The sequence below is a fragment of the Ovis canadensis genome, chromosome 3 (assembly GCF_042477335.2).
Source record: "Ovis canadensis isolate MfBH-ARS-UI-01 breed Bighorn chromosome 3, ARS-UI_OviCan_v2, whole genome shotgun sequence".
Lineage (NCBI taxonomy): Eukaryota > Metazoa > Chordata > Mammalia > Artiodactyla > Bovidae > Ovis > Ovis canadensis.
In genome coordinates this window covers 96,743,376-96,761,710 of record NC_091247.1, presented here as the reverse complement: position 1 = coordinate 96,761,710, position 18,335 = coordinate 96,743,376, and the positions used below count along the sequence as shown (strand labels likewise).

General features: G+C 39.9%; 1 pseudogene; it reads right to left on the bottom strand.

Moving 5' to 3' along the window:
* Positions 1-2,130: 2,130 nt before the first annotated feature.
* LOC138438148 (large ribosomal subunit protein eL33 pseudogene) lies at positions 2,131-2,461 on the bottom strand (annotated as a pseudogene).
* Positions 2,462-18,335: the final 15,874 nt, after the last annotated feature.

Genomic DNA, 18,335 nt, shown 5'->3' with positions numbered 1-18,335 from the left:
TTGATTACTATTGCTTGTAATATAATTTGAAATCAGGAAGCATGATGCCTCCAGCTTTGTTCTTCTTTCTCAAGTTTACTTTGGCTATTTAGAGTATTTCGTAGTCCATACAAATTTTAGGATTGTTTGTTCAATGTCTATAGAAAATGTCATTGGGATTTTGATAAGCGTTGCACTGAATGTGTAGATTGCTTTGAGTATTAGGGACATTTTAACATTATTAATCATTTCTGTCCGTGAGCATGAAATATCTTTCCATTTATTTGAAGCCTCTTTAATGTCTTTCATTAATGCCTTGTGCTTTTCTTTACACAGGTCTTCCACCTCCTTAGCTAAATTTACTCCTAGATATTTTATTCTTTTTGGTGCAATTGCAAATGGAATTGTTTTATTAATTTCCCTTTCCAAGAGCTCATTATTACTGTGTTAGAAATGCAACACATTTTTGTGTATTGATTTTCTATCTTACAAATATCACGAATGTGTTCATTAGATAACTGATTTTTTGTTCATTAGATAACAATTTTTTGATGGAGCCTTTAGAGTTTTCTACATATAATATCATGTCAAATAGTGACAGTTTTACTTCTTCCTTTCCAATTTGGACAACTTTTATTTCTTATTCTTGCCTAATTGCTCTGGCTAAGACTTTCAATACTATGTTAAATAAAAGTGATGAGGGTAAATTCTTGTCTTGTTCCTGATCTTAGATAAAAAGTTTTCAGTTTTCACCATTAAGTATGATGCTAGTTATAGACTTGTCATATATGGCCTTTTTATGTTTAGGCATGTTTCCTCTATATCCACTTTGTTGAGTTTTTAATCATAAGTTGAATTTTGTTAAAGGCTTTTTCTGCATCTATCGAGATGATCATACAATGTTTACCCTGCATTTTGTCAATGTAGTATATCACATTGACTGATTTGTGGGTGATTAGACATCTTTGTATTCCTGGAATAAATCCCACTTGATAATGGTGAATGATCATTTTAATGTATTGTTGAATTTGATTTGCTAATATTTTGCTGAGGATTTTGCCTCTATGTTCATCAGGGATATTGGCATGTAATTTTCTTTTCTTGTGGAATCCTTGTCTTATTTTGACATCAGGGTAATGTTGGCCTCATAAAATGAGTTTGGAAGAGTGCTTCCTCTTCTATTTTGTGACAAGTTTGAGAAAGATTGGTGCTAATTCTTCTTTGAATGTTTGGTTGAATTTACCAGTGAAGACATCTGGCCCTGGATGCTGGGCTGGAAGAGGCACAAGCTGGAATCAAGATTGCTGGGAGAAATATCAATAACCTCAGATATGCAGATGACACCACCCTTATGGCAGAAAGTGAAGAGGAGCTAAAAAGCCTCTTGATGAAAGTGAAAGAGGAGAGTGAAAAAGTTGGCTTAAAGCTCAACATTCAGAAAAAGAAGATCACGGCATCCGGTCCCATCACTTCATGGGAAATAAATGGGGAAACAGTGGAAACAGTGTCAGACTGTATCTTTTTGGGCTCCAAAATCACTGCAGATGGTGACTGCAGCCATGAAATTAAAAGATGCTTACTCCTTGGAAGAAAAGTTATGACCAACCTAGATAGCATGTTGAAAAGCTGAGACATTACTTTGCCAGCTAAGGTCCATCTAGTCAAGGCTATGGTTTTTCCTGTGGTCATGTATGGATGTGAGAGTTGGACTGTGAAGAAGGCTAAGCGCCAAAGAATTGATGCTTTTGAGGTGTGGTGTTGGAGAATACCCTTAAGAGTCCCTTGGACTGCAAGGAGATCCAACCAGTCCATTCTGAAGGAGATCAGCCCTGGGATTTCTTTGGAAGGAATGATGCTGAGGCTGAAACTCCAGTACTTTGGCCACCTCATGCGAAGAGTCGACTCATTGGAAAAGACTCTGATGCTGAGAGGGATTGGGGGCAGGAGGAGAAGGGGCCGACAGAGGATGAGATGGCTAGATGGCATCACTGACTCAATGGACATGAGTGTGAGTGAACTCTGGGAGTTGGTGATGGACAGGGAGGCCTGGCGTGCTGCGATTCATGGGGTTGTAAAGAGTCGGACACGACTGAGTGACTGAACTGAGCTTGTTTTTTTTAAATCCACACTTTTATTCACTTTTCAATAAATTTAAATCTTTGAAGGAAAAAGCATCACATGAATTCTGTGTCCAATGGCCTTAGCACAAAAGTTGCTTCCAAATTTGGCATGAACTCTGCCACTGTTCCTGAGTGTGAGTTATCTTTTCCCAGATAACTCTGGTTTTGTTGGATTTTCTGCCAGGAGTTACTGTGTTGTTCTTTGCTTTGTACATATAAGCACATCTCTTGCCTAGATAGAATTCCATTTCATCTTGGACATACACACCTTCAGTTTTCAGGAGAGCTGTGTGCTCCCTCTGGTTCCATAGACCCTGATTAAAACCAGCAACAATAACCTTGGACCACAGCCTTCCAGACATATTTTTTGTTTTAGAAGTCTTGTTCCCAGCAGACTGAAGGTCAGGGGACCAGCACCATCAGTCCCATATCCCCTCGATCCTGTCCTCTCTGTTGCTGGAATCCACAGAAACCATTAGCTGGTAGAGCCTTGGAGCCACATCAGCGTCTCAGTAGGAGCAAATAGTTGAGCCTCAAGAGGTTTTTTTAATTAATCACTCAACCTCCTTACTAGTAATTACCCTGTTCATATTTTCTATTGCATCATGGTTCAGTCCTGACAGATTGTTGTTTTTAGAAATTTATTCATTTCTTCTAGGTTGTTCAATTTGTTGGAGTGTAACTGTTACTAGTAGTCTCTCATGATTCTTTGTATTTCGTATATTTGAATCCCCATGAGTAAGACAGCTACAACTGCAGACCAATATCAGCGTATTTGATCACAAGCAGGGCTATCGTCCGTGATATGTCTCTCTAAATGGTGAACAGCAACCTCTGATTAAGTTCAAAACAAGACAAAGCCCAGTCACCCCTGGTTTTATATGGTATTCTTAGAAATGAAAAAAAAGGAAGAAATGAAAATCTATGGAAATCTCAAGGTACAGCAAATCTATGCAAAAAAATAATCGGTGTGTGAGTCATATTTGTGGCTCAGACGGTAAAGCGTCTGCCTGAAATGCGGGAGACCCGGGTTCGATTCCTGGGTCGGGAAGATCCCCTGGAGAAGGAAACGGCAATCCACTCCAGCACTCTTGCCTGGAAAATCCCATAGACGGAGGAGCCTGATAGGCTACCGGTCATGGGGTCGCAAAGAGTCGGACACTACTGAGCGACTTCACTTCACTCACTTTATATTAAATAGTGTTGATATCCTGAATCCAATAACTAAAAATTACTTCATAACTGTCCAGGAGCACATTAAGAGAGTAAAATAAAACACAGAGGAAGTTGCCAGATAAAAAGGCAATATTTGAGACACACTGATACAAAAAATATATTTGTTGCTTATCTGAAATTTGAAATTCAACTGAGTGGCCTTATTTTATCTGGCAACCCTAGACCTATGGCAGTCTTTGTTTTATGGGACTGTTTGGCAAGTCAGCTAGCATTTTTGTCCCCCATATACTATATACTAGCAGGCCACTTCATTTCTCTACATTCATAACACTGTCACCAAATGTGTGAGGGCCCCCCTCACACCTACTAATTTCTCCAACACCAGCTAGGCATACTACAGTTCAGTTTTGACGCTAAGTACTCAGAATTAGTGCAGGCCCCACAGGTTAATATCTCAGTCTTACAAGACTGCCCCCAGTTTCAGCACCAATCACAAGTCCTAGGTTGTCACCTGTACTTCTGATCAAATTGGGATTCCCACAACCCCCTTGTCAGGTTTGATATTTTTCTGTAGTGACTCACAAAACTCACAGAAACATTAGCTGACATTTAAAAGTTTATTTTTTAGAGTATGATAAAGGATACAGACAAACAGCAAGATGAAGAAGTGCATAAGGTGAACTCTGGAAGGGTCCTGAGTGCTGGAGCTTCTGTCCCCAAGGAATTTGGGATGTGTCACCCTCCCAGCTCTTGGAGAAGGGAATGGCTACCCACTCCAGTATTCTTGCCTAGAGAATTCCAAGAACAGAGGATCCTGGAGGGTTACATCCATAAGCTACAGTCCATGGGGTAGGACACAACTGAGCAACTAACACACACGCACAGCTTCCCAACACCTCAGTGTTGTTTGCCAAACCAGAAACATTTTGAACGCTATAGTTTAGGAATTTTTATAGCAACTTCTGCCTGTAGACATGATAGATTATTAATTCAATATCCAACCCCTCTTCTCTCCCCAGAGGATAGGAGGTGAGGAAATTTCCAAGCCTCTAATCATGACTTGGACCTTCTGGTGACCATCCTGCATTGTGAGTAAGACACTCCAAGCATGCTTATTACTCAGGAAATTGGAAAGGCTTTTGGAGCTTTTTGTCAGCAACCAGGAGCAAAGACCAAATATGTATATCTCTTTTTATGTCCACAGAACCCCAATAACTCTTTTAGAAATTCTCACAACTTCCAAAATGCCTTTTATTGGATCTGTCCCTATTGAGAACCACTGTCCTACAGTGAAGATCACCAGAAGAATCCTACATATGCACACAGAGCCCTGATTAACTTTTAGTGATTCAATCAAACCTTAACAAACAGCTAAAGATTCACAGTGAATACCAGAATCACTGGGAATACCAGACCACCTGACCTGCCTCTTGAGAAACCTGTATGCAGGTCAGGAAGCAACAGTTAGAACTGGACATGGAACAACAGACTGGTTCCAAATAGGAAAAGGAGTACCTCAAGGCTATATATTGTCACCCTGCTTATTTAACTTCTATGCAGAGTACATCATGGGAAACGCTGGACTGGAAGAAACACTAGCTGGAATCAAGATTGCCGGGAGAAATATCAATAACCTCAGATATGCAGATGACCCCACCCATATGGCAGAAAGTGAAGAGGAACTAAAAAGCCTCTTGATGAAAGTGAAAATGGAGAGTGAAAAAGTTGGCTTAAAGCTCAACATTCAAAAAACGAAGATCATGGCATCCGGTCCTATAACTTCATGGGAAATAGATAGGGAAACTGTGGGAACAGTGGCAGATTTTATTTTTCTGGGCTCCAAAATCACTGCAGATGGTGACAGCTGCCATGAAATTAAAAGATGCTTACTCCTTGGAAGAAAAGTTATGACCAACCTAGATAGCATATTCAAAAGCAGAGACTACTTTGCCGACTAAAGTCCGTCTAGTCTAGTCAAGGCTATGGTTTTTCCTGTGGTCATGTATGGATGTGAGAGTTGGACTGTGAAGAAGGCTGAGCGCCAAAGAATTGATGGTTTTGAACTGTGATGTTGGAGAAGACTCTTGAGAGTCCCTTGGACTGCAAGGAGATCCAACAAGTCCATTCTGAAGGAGATCAGCCCTGGGATTTCTTTGGAATGAATGATGCTGAGGCTGAAACTCCAGTACTTTGGCCACCTCATGCGAAGAGTCGACTCATTGGAAAAGGCTCTGATGCTGGGAGAGATTGGGGGCAGGAGGAGAAGGGGCCGACAGAGGATGAGATGGCTGGATGGCATCACGGACTCGATGGACGTGAGTCTGAGTGAACTCTGGGAGTTGGTGATGGACAGGGAGGCCTGGCGTGCTGCGATTCATGGGGTCACAACAAGTTGGACACGACTGAGCGAATGAACTGAACTGAACTGAAAGATTCACAGACATTTGAAAAAGATCCTCAAGGTGAAAAACAACAATGAAAACAAGTGGAATTCTAGAAATAGAAAACAGAAAATTGAGAAAGGAAGATATTCATCAAGCAAATAATTTAAGAACAATTCTTTGACCCAAAGACTTGAGTTTCAAGATTAAAAGAGCTCATTGAATGCCAGTACAAAGAAACAGTCCACATCATGATAACATTTCAGAACACCAGGGATAAATAGAGGTTTCTAAAGCGAAAGAAAAAGTTATGTCAAAATAACTATAAATAAGAAGGGCCATTCCTCCACTGTAATATAAGGAACTAGAAAATATGGAACAATGTGTTCAAAATTCTAAGGGGGGGAAAGAAAACATTTTCAGTCCATTCTATACCCAGTTGAATTATCTATCAGCTATGAAGATAAAGGAAAATTCAGGCTTGAAAAGTCTCAAAAGACTTTTCTCCCATGTATTTTTTCTTCAAGAAGCTATTTGAAAATGTGATCTGTGAAAAATGAGGTAGTTAATAAACCCCAAAAGAGAAAGTCATGTCATCTAGGTATCAGACTCAGACACAGGCAATTTTCAGGTTTCTGAAGGGAAGTTCCAGAGCTGTAGCTACATAACTGGCCCAGAGAATAAGACATTTGCTTGGATCAAAATAATGGAGGCAGAAAAGTTGTCTGAAAGTTATCTGAGAAGTTATCTGATACATTTAACTATATGAACAATTGTGTTAAGAATCCGACTATTAGAACCAAGACATTTAAGCAAAAGAGGGCAGAGGGGTGGAGGAGCAATTGTTAACCCTAATAATGTCAAAATGTTTACAGGAAAGGAGGAATAAATAGTTTTTGGCTTTGCAATGAACAGTATTTATATAGTCATAATAATTATAATACTGGAAATGGATTTAACCAAGAATTTGAGTACTGGCAAAAAGAAGGAATTAGCAGGAAAGCAATATCCATTTAACTAGTGAGAAAGCCCATAGTTAAGTCATCCACCCAGTTACATATATGCATATCCACAGAAAAATAGAGATAAAGAGTAAAGAAAAGAAAGAACTAAAAAATAAAGTTAACTGGACAAGGGTAGCTGTTTTTCCTTAAGAGACTTTTGGAATAATTTAATATTTAAAGCTATATGTTTCTAGATAAAAGTAAAAACTAATTTCAAGAAATTAATATGGCCGTGGTAGAAGTAGTCTGGAGGGCTTCCCTGGTGGTCCAGTGGTTGAGAATCCCCCTGTCAATGCAGGGAACATGGGTTCCTTCCCTAGTCTGGGGAGGATTTCCCACATACCGTGGGACACCTGAGCCTGTGCACCACAGCTACTGAGCACAAGCTCCGGAGACCACAAGCTGCGACTACCGAACCTGCTCGCTGCAGCCAGAGAAATGGCTCGTGCACAGCCAAAATGAAATGGACAATTTTTTAAAAAAATAATAATTTGGAAACTTATTTTGTTTTGTTCTGTGTGAGTTTTTGGTTTTTGATTCTTTTTTTCTGTGCTGGTCTTAGTTGCTGCCCAGGCTTTCTCTAGTTTTGGTGGATGGGGAGGGCAGCGGGGAGCTACCCTTCCTTGTGATGTGCAGGCTTCTATTTGCAATGGCTTCTCCTGTTCAGCAATACAGGCTCTTGTCTCAGGGGCTCAGTAGCTACAGTACACAGGCTTAGTTGCTCCTCAGCATGTGAAATTTTCTCAGACCAGGGGTTGAACCAGTGTCCTCTGCATTGGCAGGTGGATTGTTAACCACTGGACCACCAGAGAAGTCCTGGAAACTTTTGAAAGTAGGAGAATCTGCTGCATTCTGACACTAAATGTATTCATTAAGCTACTCTCTGTCTCATTCCGGGGCAAAATAGATCACCCTCTTTGAATAGGGAAATCAATGACTCCTATTTAGAAAAGGACCACAGGGAAGGAGCTTGGGAAGAACCCTGCTGTATGCACCTGCTATGACCATAATCCTGCTCTCTTATTCAGTGTTTTGCCAAGTTGCCAGGAGCAGAAAACTGCTTTCTTTACCACATAGAGCAACAAGAAAGAAACAAGTGGTTTGATAACACGGACTGATAAATGTCTCACTCAGAGGAGGCCTGGGCCTCCCAAAAGTTATAAATTACAACTTTGATGGCACTTATCAGGGTTCCTGAAGTTGCAACTGGGACATGGAGAAACCACAAAAGACTAGTGTTTTCTTCAAATGCAAAGAAAGATCTGGAGTCAGTTTAAACAAAGATTCCCATCTATTGAAGCAGATTGGTAAGAAAAAAGTCTAAGAGATGTGTCTACCTCTTTAAATCTTGCTCTAAATTGCAGGTTGCCTTTCATGCATAAGATTTGAGATTTAAGATTAGAAATTGTCCAATTGCTGTTCAGTTTTAATGGAGAGTTTTATTTTGGTAGGAAAAAAAGCAAATGTACTGAGTGGGGTGCTATAGTACACCCCGTTAGCCATACTTAGGAAAAACCTGTCTGCCACGATTCAAATGGATGGCAGCTCTACCTGGACTACAGAACTGGTGTGTAAAAAGAGACAGCATCTTATGGCCTCACCATCCTGTTTCTGGGACTTCGTGAGAAATAGTACTTTCTTTTTGGGGCCTATAGGCCACCTCAAGCCAGATCTGAAGATTTGTACATGTTGGTTCATCACAAATTCTGATTGAGGCATTGATTTGGTTCCGAGAAAAGAATGGATTATATCCCAGTGTGCTTTAATAAGTATTCCATAAGAAACTTTGAATTTTTAGTAAGAGAAGTTGAAAAACCTATGAATTAGAGATTTTAGGCAATCATTTCTGAAAATGTTTTTACCAAGTTCTGGTTGGTTTTTCATTACATGTTTATTAAGTAGACCTTAAAGACGAAAAGATAGACATAGGACATAATCAGCATGGGGCCCAGGGAAGACCACCCCAAAACATGTCTCATTGGCATATTATTTTCGAATTAAAGTTACTTAGGAAATGGATTACGCAAGAGGGACACTTTGACCTTCCTTTCTGTCTCCCTGAAAGTAGGAAATAAATCTCCCATATGAAAAGTGCCCTCCCTATACTAAGAGGTAGAAAGTGAAAGTGAAGTCGCTCAGTCATGTCCGACTCTTTGTGACCCCGTGGACTCCAGCCCACCAGGCTCCTCCATCCATGGGATCCTCCAGGCAAGAGTACTGGAGTGGGGTGCCATTTCCTTCTCCAAAAGGTAGGACATCCTTATGACCAGAGACAAGGAATTCAAAGCCAAGAAGCCTATGTAGACAAACTTTATTACTTATTTACTAATCTTCCACCCAAGCCCAAACTTTGCTTAAATTCCTAACTAATTAAGCACCCAAACCTGTTTCTTCCTCCTTCCAATTCCTCTCAAATTTATTGTTTCTTGTCTAAAAAGTATAAAAGCTGTCTTCTTTGGCTACTTCTTAGGTCCCATTTCAATGAAACCTCCATGAACGTGAATTAAACTCATCTCTTCTTCTTCTGTTAATCTCTCTTGTGTCAATTTTATTATTAGTTCAGCCACAAGAACTCAAAAGGGATAGAGGGGGAAACTTATTTCTTCCTGATGGTACCCTGGGTAGAAGCAGCAGCTTTAAGCTGTCAGAGGTGTCTGACACAGGTTTCGGCATCCTTTTGGGATGTAGGAACTACCATCTCTAACTGCAGAGTTCTCAGCTCTCCAGGTAAGCTCTGGCAAAGTTTCCCTTCACGACCGAGGAAATATGGAGTTTTCCTGGACTCTGGCTACAGAAGTCTGGCTGTTAAGCAGGAAATAGTCACTCGGGCATTGTGGGTAAGATAGGATGTCAGTGCACGGCTGTCCACACCAGCAATCCTTGCATAGTTGTGGTGGACTTCATGAGGATAAGAACACATGAGAAGGAAAGCTCTGCCTCATTCCCCCTGTTTCCTGCCTTTCAACTTCCTCTAGTAGTAAAATGCTAGCCACACAACTTTCCCCACTCTTCAAGAAACCAAATACTATTTCATTACTGCAGATACTAGCTACCGTTCATGAAGTGGTTACTGTGTGCCAGGCACATGCCTCATTTCCCTGTAACAATCTCACAAGAAGAGAGGTGCCATTTTCCAGATGAAGAAGCAGAGGCTTTAAGAGGTAGTAACACGCTAAAGATCATGTAGTGCTGGCATTCAAATGTATACAGTTTGAGCAAATATCCTATTTCTATTTATTTTTGTATAAATAAACTTGAGTTGGGTTTTTTGTCACTTACAACCAGAGTGTTATCCAGTAGGGATGATTAATGTGACCCTGTACATCAACCGTGGCAAAACATGAAGCCACCAAGCCCCAAGACAGACAGGCACTGAGTCTCAGAATCTTCTGGAACTGGAGCTTCACATGCTTCAGGGCTTCACTCCTTATTTCCATTCTTGGTTTCTTCCATTGACTGGTTGATGGTATGTTAGAGTAGGGGGATTATTTCTGAGATTTCAAGTAATTCTTTATCTAGTCTAATATTTGTCTTTTTATTTTCTATACTGAATGTGTATCTCTTACATAGTTTTTTAAAAGTATGAGGAAAACAAAATCAAAAGGAACTTCTGAATGCTAATTACTCATCACCACTTAATTGCTCATGATCCCAGAAATATATATATATATATATATAATATATAAATATATACAGACTCCTGCATGCCAGAAGAGTGGATTTAAATGTGGTTGGATAAAATGTTGATTGGTCCATTATTTTTCTCTCTCTCATTTTCTCTTTCCCTTTTTCTTTCACCACAACTTAAGGGGTAGCCTGCTCTACTTCAAGGGAGGTATGTGGTAGGAAGGACAGAAAATAAATATCGTATGCAAAATACTTTCCTTTCTGGCTTTTACTTCCAAAAAGGTAAAGGCCAGAAAGAGAAGAGGAATTGTGGGTAGAAGCAGAATATGTAGACGAACCATGAACAGAAAATGATCTCAACACCAAGAAAAGACTCACCAGGGAGCAGAGTAGCAAATTGATAGTCTCAGAGTAATGACACCAAAGATTAAGCTTTTTTTTCTAACATTAGATAATTATCTAAAAATTTTAAAACAACTTTTTTAGTAATTCATACACCAATGAATATAAAAGTAGAGGTGGAAAGTACTGATACAAGACAATAGTTAACATCAACAAGAGTCCCCTAAACAGGCACCTCCACCAAAAACTTTTAGAAAGTCTGAAGTGAGGAAAAAGTCACTGAATCAAGGATCTGGAGTTGTTCCTTCTTTGAAGCCACTCCTTTCATTTTAAGCTCTCTAGAGACAGAGATGAAACAAGGAGTAAAGTTCTGTGAAGATATTTTTAGTACTCTGTTTTCTTAAAAGCTTAAGGGAATTGGCACATTCATATTTCTTATGTGTAAATGGTCTGTCCTGGTTTCTTCTTTTCAGCTTCTGGATCTCATCCACCAAGGGTCAGTGAGCTGGATGTTCCATAGGTGTGATCCAAAATTCTTCCCTACTAGCCTTTTCCCTTCCATCTGGGGATTAGCCCAGGCCCATGGGTAAATCATATCTTTCTGCCAGGTAAATAACCCACTGCTCAAACTCAGAAAAGACTGCAGGGCTGGGAGTTGGGGGTAAAGAAAGGGCAAGATCTTACCACCTGATTCAGTTTTCTGGTTGTTTCAAATTTTTCTTACATAAACTTTTTATCCTGGAATAATTTTAGATGTACCGAAAAGTTGCAAACATAATATAGAGAATTAGTCTATACCTTTCATCCAGTTTTACCAAATGTTAACATTTTATAGTATATAATACATTTGCCAAAGCTAAGAAAATAGTATTAGCACATTTTGATTGAATAGACTTTATTCAGATTTTACCAGCTTTTCCTCTAATGTCATTTTTCTGTTCCAGGATCCAATTCAGGATACCATATTGCAATTTGTAATTCATTATTTTAAATTTTAATTGTATAAAATTAACACATATTCATGGTTTAAAAAGTCAAAAGCTTGTATACCACTTAAAACAAAGAAAAGCAATCTATCCAAACCTTCCTCACCTCAAGTTCCTTTCTCCCAAAGGCAAACAATTTTATCTTTCTCTCCCTTTCATCCTCCCTCCCTTCAATCCAGTCACACTGACCTGTGGACTGTTCCTTGAACATGCCAAGCCTACTTTCATTTTAAGGCCAAGTCTTTACTCAAATATCTTCTTCCCAAAGAACTCTACCATGACTACCCTATTTAAACTTGTAACACTCATGGACTCCCAATCACTCTTACTTAGCTTTCTTCTTTCTTTTTTTCTATAACACTATTGTTTATTATGCACATTGCTTATTCTCTCTCTCTACTAGAAGATAAGCTCTATGGAGGCAGAAATATTATCACTGATGAATTTTAAACACCTAGAACAGTGCTTGGCATACAGTAGTCACTCAAATCTTTGTTCAATAATTGAATGAATAAATGCATATTGAGAGAAAAGGAAGCAAGTAGGGAGATATAAGCTTGTTTCTTCTCCAGTTCTGCAATATTCTTCTTGTTCCCATGTTGACAGAGACTAACATGGAGCCAGCTGGCAAGGGAAAACTGTGGTGTGCAGGGTTCTAGTCCCAGCATTACAGAGCAAAGTGCAGAAGGGTGGGTTCAAAGCTAAGACACAATCATGTAATAACTGGCATGTGTACACACACACACACACACACACACACACACACTTATCTTGCCCTAATGCTTACAATATAGTGTACATTTCTATTTTTGGTTAAATGAATGTTTATCAATTATGTTATGGTTAGTATATACTATTGTTTACAGCTGAGTCATGTACTGTGCATGATAACATTTCCTTTCTTATACAACTTTCTCCTTTTCTTGAATTTAATAATTATCTTATCTTTCTGTGTTCTCAATTTTATCCCCAAAATTCTTCCATAGAACTATATAAAACTCTTCTCAAAACGAACACAATTGGTCTATGAGCCCAGTTCTTTTCTTGACCACATCTTTCTTGTCCTCCTACCTTATATTTTCATCTATTTAGTTTCTTTATTTCTGTGGTTAAGTCTTCCCATAAGAGCCTGTGAGTGTGTGTGTGTGTGTGTGTGTGAGAGAGAGAGAGAGAGAGAGACAGAGAGAGAGAGACAGAGAGGCTTTTAATACAATAGTCCACAAAATCAAATGTATCAGATGATCCATTAGTACTTTAAATTTCTTTCCTCCCAGAGTCCTATACCCTGCTCCAGGTTGGCTGTTGCTTGGTTGTTGTGCTGGAACTTTCCTTTCTGTCATCCTGAATGTCTTCTCACTTATGTTGAATCCTCTATATTTTAAATTCTAGGCTTCTTCTTCTTGGTTTAATTGTTTTTTGAGACTCACATCTTGCAGAATCTTCCTGAGAAAGTATGGCATGGGAGATAAGTGTTTGTCTGAATTGGCCTAGTCTCGGTCTTGATAGATAGTTTGTCTGGGTAAGAAAATTTAAGTTGAAAACTTTTTTCCCCAGAATAATGAAGGTAACGTTCCATTATCTTCTATTTTCCAAGTTGCAGTTGAAACGTCCTATGTTATTCCACCTCCCAGTCCTTTATATGTAACCTATTTTTCTTTCTCCTCTCCAGAAAGGCTTTGGTGGGTTGGTTGGTTGTGTCTTTGATGATCACGACTATTTACTCACATGTGAAAATAAGAAACCAAAAGTCTGATCAGTGTGTATGGATGGAACATGTTGAAAACTAGCTATTTTTTTTTAAATAAATCCATTCTGTCAGTATTTCTTTTTGGACTGGTCAGTTTCTCCAGATAGAAATAATTTAGTTTTTTATTTTAGGTATTTATGATGATTGGAGAGCCTGCTGAGTATACGGATTCTCACTTAATGGCACTCTTCTCAGTATAGTACTCTGCTCTGCCCTCTGCCCTCTGCCCTCTGCACCTGAGATCTCAACTCCAGAGCTTCTTTGCCACAGTCTCTGCAGAAAATATATTTGCTCCAGTTCCCTGTCAATCAATAACTGCTTGGTTGTATGTAGTAGGGAAAATGATATGAAGCCTAAGGGTTTTATTCAGTCCTCTTGTCTGAAGTCATACCCTGAACCATTTCTTGTTTTCTACCACTGTGTGTCCCTGAGCATATCATGTTGAGGCCTTCATTTTTTCCTCTGAACTCTGAGGATCTTTGAGACACATGTGTTCTCTAAGGTCTTCTCAGCCCTAGCCTATGGACCTTCACAAGGTAGAGCTCTCTGCCTAGCAAGTAGCACAGATGAGAATCTATAGGAGGCCAAGAAAGGGGTGGTAACAGTAAGACAGAGTTGTAGGGAGACGTCAAAGAAAAGATGGGACTTGAGACGGACTAGAGAGAGTTGGAGAAGTAGGTCATGAGAGAGAACCTCGTCAGGTGGTCCAACATGGAGATATATTGGGGCAGAATTGTCAGCAATTTTGGAGCCTGGTAAATAGACAAAGGATTCTAGAGGATTGTGAAGTTGGAGAGTAAATTTTGATCAGATTGTGACAAATTTATTCTCTTCTCTAAATCGGTTGTTCTGATGATTAAAATTATCTGGAGATCTTTGAAAAAAAATGCTCAGTTCAGTTCAGTCGCTCAGTTGTGTCCAACTCTTTGTGATCCCATGAATCGCAGCATGCCAGGCCTCCCTGTCCATTACCAACTGCTGGAATCTACCCAAACCCATGTCTATTGAGTCGGTGATGCCATCCAACAATCTCATCCTCTGTTGTCCCCTTCTCCTCCTGCCTTCAATCTTTCCCAGCATCAGGGTCTTTTCAAATGAGTCAGCTCTTCACATCAAGTGGCCAAAGTATTGGAGTTTCAGCTTCAACATCAGTCCTTCCAACGAACACCCAGGACTGATATCCTTTAGGATGGACTGGTTGGATCTCCTTGCAGTCCAAGGGACTCTCAAAAGTCTTCTCCAGCACTGCAGTTCAAAAGCATCTATTCTTCGGCGCTCAGCTTTCTTTATAATCCAACTCTCACATCCATACATGACCACTGGAAAAACAATAGCCTTGACTAGACGGACCTTTGTTGACAAAGTAATGTCTCTGCTTTTTAATATGCTGTCTAGGTTGGTCATAACTTTCCTTCCAAGGAGTAAGCATCTTTTAATTTCATGGCTTCAATCACCATCTGCAGTGATTTTGAAGCCTCCCAAAATAAAGTCAGCCACTGTTTCCCCATCTATTTGCCATGAAGTAATGGGACCGGATGCCATGATCTTAATTTTCTGAATATTGAGCTTTAAGCCAACTTTTTCACTCACCTCTTTCACTTTCATCAAGAGGCTCTTTAGTTCTTCTTCAATTTCTGCCATAAGGGTGGTGTCATCTGTATATCTGAGGTTATTGATATTTCTCCCAGCAATCTTGATTCCAGCTTGTGCTTCTTCCAGCCCAGTGTTTCTCATGATGTACTCTGCATATAAGTTAAATAAGCAGGGTGATAATACACAGCCTAGACCTTATAAATCAAAATGTTAGAGTCGAGCCCAAGAACCTGTATTTCTCTAAACTTGCCACTTGACTCTGCCAAACCAGAAAGTTTGGAACCACTTCTTCAGGCAATGGGCCATGGATGATTTGTAATCAAGAATCATGACTGGGGATTCTAGAAAAGATGAACTTGATGAACCATATGCAATGTAGACTGGAGTTGAGGAACAGGAGACAAGGAATCACTGGAAACAGTTTCAATTCCCCCAGCAGAAGGTCACAAGGGCCTACAGAAGGGAGGTGGGTAGGGAGAGAGAAAAAATGGAGTGTGCCAATTCATCTGTTATGGTAAACTTTGTCCACCACCACCACCCCCCAATTCACATGTTGATGTCCTAGCCCCTGGTACCTCAGAATGTGACCTCATTTGGAATTAGGGTCATTGCAGATGTAATTAGTTAAGTCAGGATGGCATTATTAGGGTGGGGCCTAATCTAACATGATGTGTTCTTATAAAAAGGGGAAATTTGATCACTGGCACAGACACACATAGAGGGAAGATGTTGTGAAGAGAAATAGGGAAAAGATGGCTAATTACAGACCAAGGAGAGAGGCCTAGACACAGTCTTCCTTCAGCCCTTGCAAGGAACCAATCCTGCCAACACCATGATCTTGGTCTTTTAGCTTCCAGAACTATGAGACAGTAAATTTCTGTTTAAGCCACCCAGTTTGTTTTACTTGGTTATGGCAGTACTAGCAAAGCAAAACAGACCATCTTTTTGGAAACATATTCCTGACTTCAAGGTACTTCTCCTTCACTTTTTCATGAGCAATGATTCCCCAAAGCCACACGCAGAGAGGACTAGAAGCAGTGGTTCCATGTACAAGATCCTCTTCTACCTGAAGAGTGAGTGGGGGTGGCTTTTCTGGGTCATTGGTCAATTATTCCCAGAACCCACCTGAAAAGTCAAAGAACCAACTCTAGTGATTGGAAATTGCTGGGCAGAAATGCCCATTCTCCCCACTTGAGAAAGTAATCAGTGCCAAGACTTTCAGATAGTGGGTAAACCACAGAGGAGAAAGGAAACTCATCTCTGTGGAGCCATTAACATCTCACTGGTGGCTCATTTAGAAAGAATCAGAGCTGCAAAGGTGGAACAACCTACAAAAAAAGGTAAACCCTGGCTCTGTAATTTTATAACTTGGCCTTTGCTGAAGTAACTATCCCTCTTGGCTAGACAAAGAATTTCCAAGAACTCTATATATCAACGTCCATGGCATGAGGAGCATGGACAGGCAAGGCTACCAGAGAGATCCTGGCCTCCAGCCAATCAGTGCTGCCATTGCTAACATCGTTGGCCCTGTTGGCCCTTTTACCTGCCAGTGTTCTCAACACCAACCCTCACTGTAGGTCACTGGACATCTGCTCTCTTCAGAGCTGCCAAGTTTTGCTAGAGAAAGTATTACAACCATTCCACAGGACCTGATAAACATTCCACTTCCCAACCACATCTGGGCCCTCCCTGCTTTCACAGCTATCCACCCGAAATCGACTTCCTGTTGCTTCTCTCCCAGACCTTGCACCATGGAAATATCATCAGCAAAATCTATACTGTGGATTTCTTCAGAAAAGAAATTCAAGGAACAACAGAAGAGGTAACGAGGTAGCTTTTAAAAGGTTTATGAGCTAGAGTAACCAACTGCAGTGTGTAAACTGCAATTTAATAACTAAATTTAAATAAACTAAAAACCAATTTAAATAAACTAAAAAAAAATATTATAAGACAATTGACAAATAGTGAATGCTGAATATTTGGTAATCTAAGGAATTATTGATGGTTTTTAAGTGTGATAATGTTTATGTTTAAAGGACATTTATTTTAGAGATACCTGTTGAAATATTCATAGATGATATGACTGCTTCAAAGTAATGAAGTGGGAGGAGCACGTGGCGGTTCATATGAAACAGATTGGCCATGTACTAATAATGTTGAAGCTGAATGAGTCAGGTTCATTAAAATATTTTCTCAGCTTCTGTGAATGCTTGGAAGTTTTCCATCATTAAATGCTTTTTTAAAAAAGAAGATTCATCTATACAACATTCAAAATTCATTAAAAATGAATTTCAATTTTGCTTCAGTTTTTCAATAAAGTACACAAGGAATCACATTGTTTAAGAACTGGAAATATCAGCGCAAAAATCTGAAGACTTATGTGTCTCCTCCAAGTCCCACTAACTCATGCCATGTCTCTCTTCTCTGATTCCCTCTCAAACTCTCTTCCCTACCTGGACTCATCTGCCTATTTCACCACCCTTTCCCTCTTGCATCTTCCTGCCCTCTTCCTGATCTTCCCTGATCCTTCATGCAAGGAGCTCCAAGCCCTTTTCAATCTAGTCTTCTGAACTCTTTCCAGTTCTCACCGGTACATATACCCTGATTAGCTCAACAAGAGCAGAAGAGCCTGGCAGAAAATACAGGAAAGCACTCCAATATATGTTAATATTTTATTCATGTAAAGAAGGAGTGAAGACTAAAGAAAATTAGGATGTTATATATAGTTTGTGTCCTCTCTCTCAAACTTATTTTATCTATGTATTTATTGCTTAATATTATATTATAAGCACTTTCCCAAATCCTTAAGCTTTCTTAGAAAACCTGGATTTTTTCATGTCCACAGAATATTCCACCATATGTATTTATCTCATTCTTTTGTTAGATCCAGTGATCCCTTAGTTGCCAAAGCATTCAGTCCTCTTTTTCTTTGACTTTCCACAGTACATTACCGATTATCCTTCTGCCTTGAAATTTTCCACCATTTGCTTTTGTAAAGTCCCCTTGGTCTCCCTTCTCGCTGAAGCCCTACATCAAGTCAGGGAGAGAGGCTTTATCCTAGCTGTTGGCTAGAGATTGGCTTTGAAAGACATACTTCTGCTCTTTATCACTGTTAGCAGTTTTCTAGGACTGCCCTAACAGACTGGGAGGCATCAACAACAGAAATGTCTTTCACAATTCTGGAGGCTAGAAGGCTGACATCAAGGGGTCATCAGGGTTGTTTTCTCCAAAAGCCTCTTTCCCTGGCCCTACACCCTCAGCCCTAACCTCTTTCCAGGGTTCCAGACCTGCATCTCCCCTGCCTATTGTGCACGACCACCAAAATATAGTCCAATACAGAATCCCCAACTCCACTGACCAACCTCAGGGGGCCATCTTCA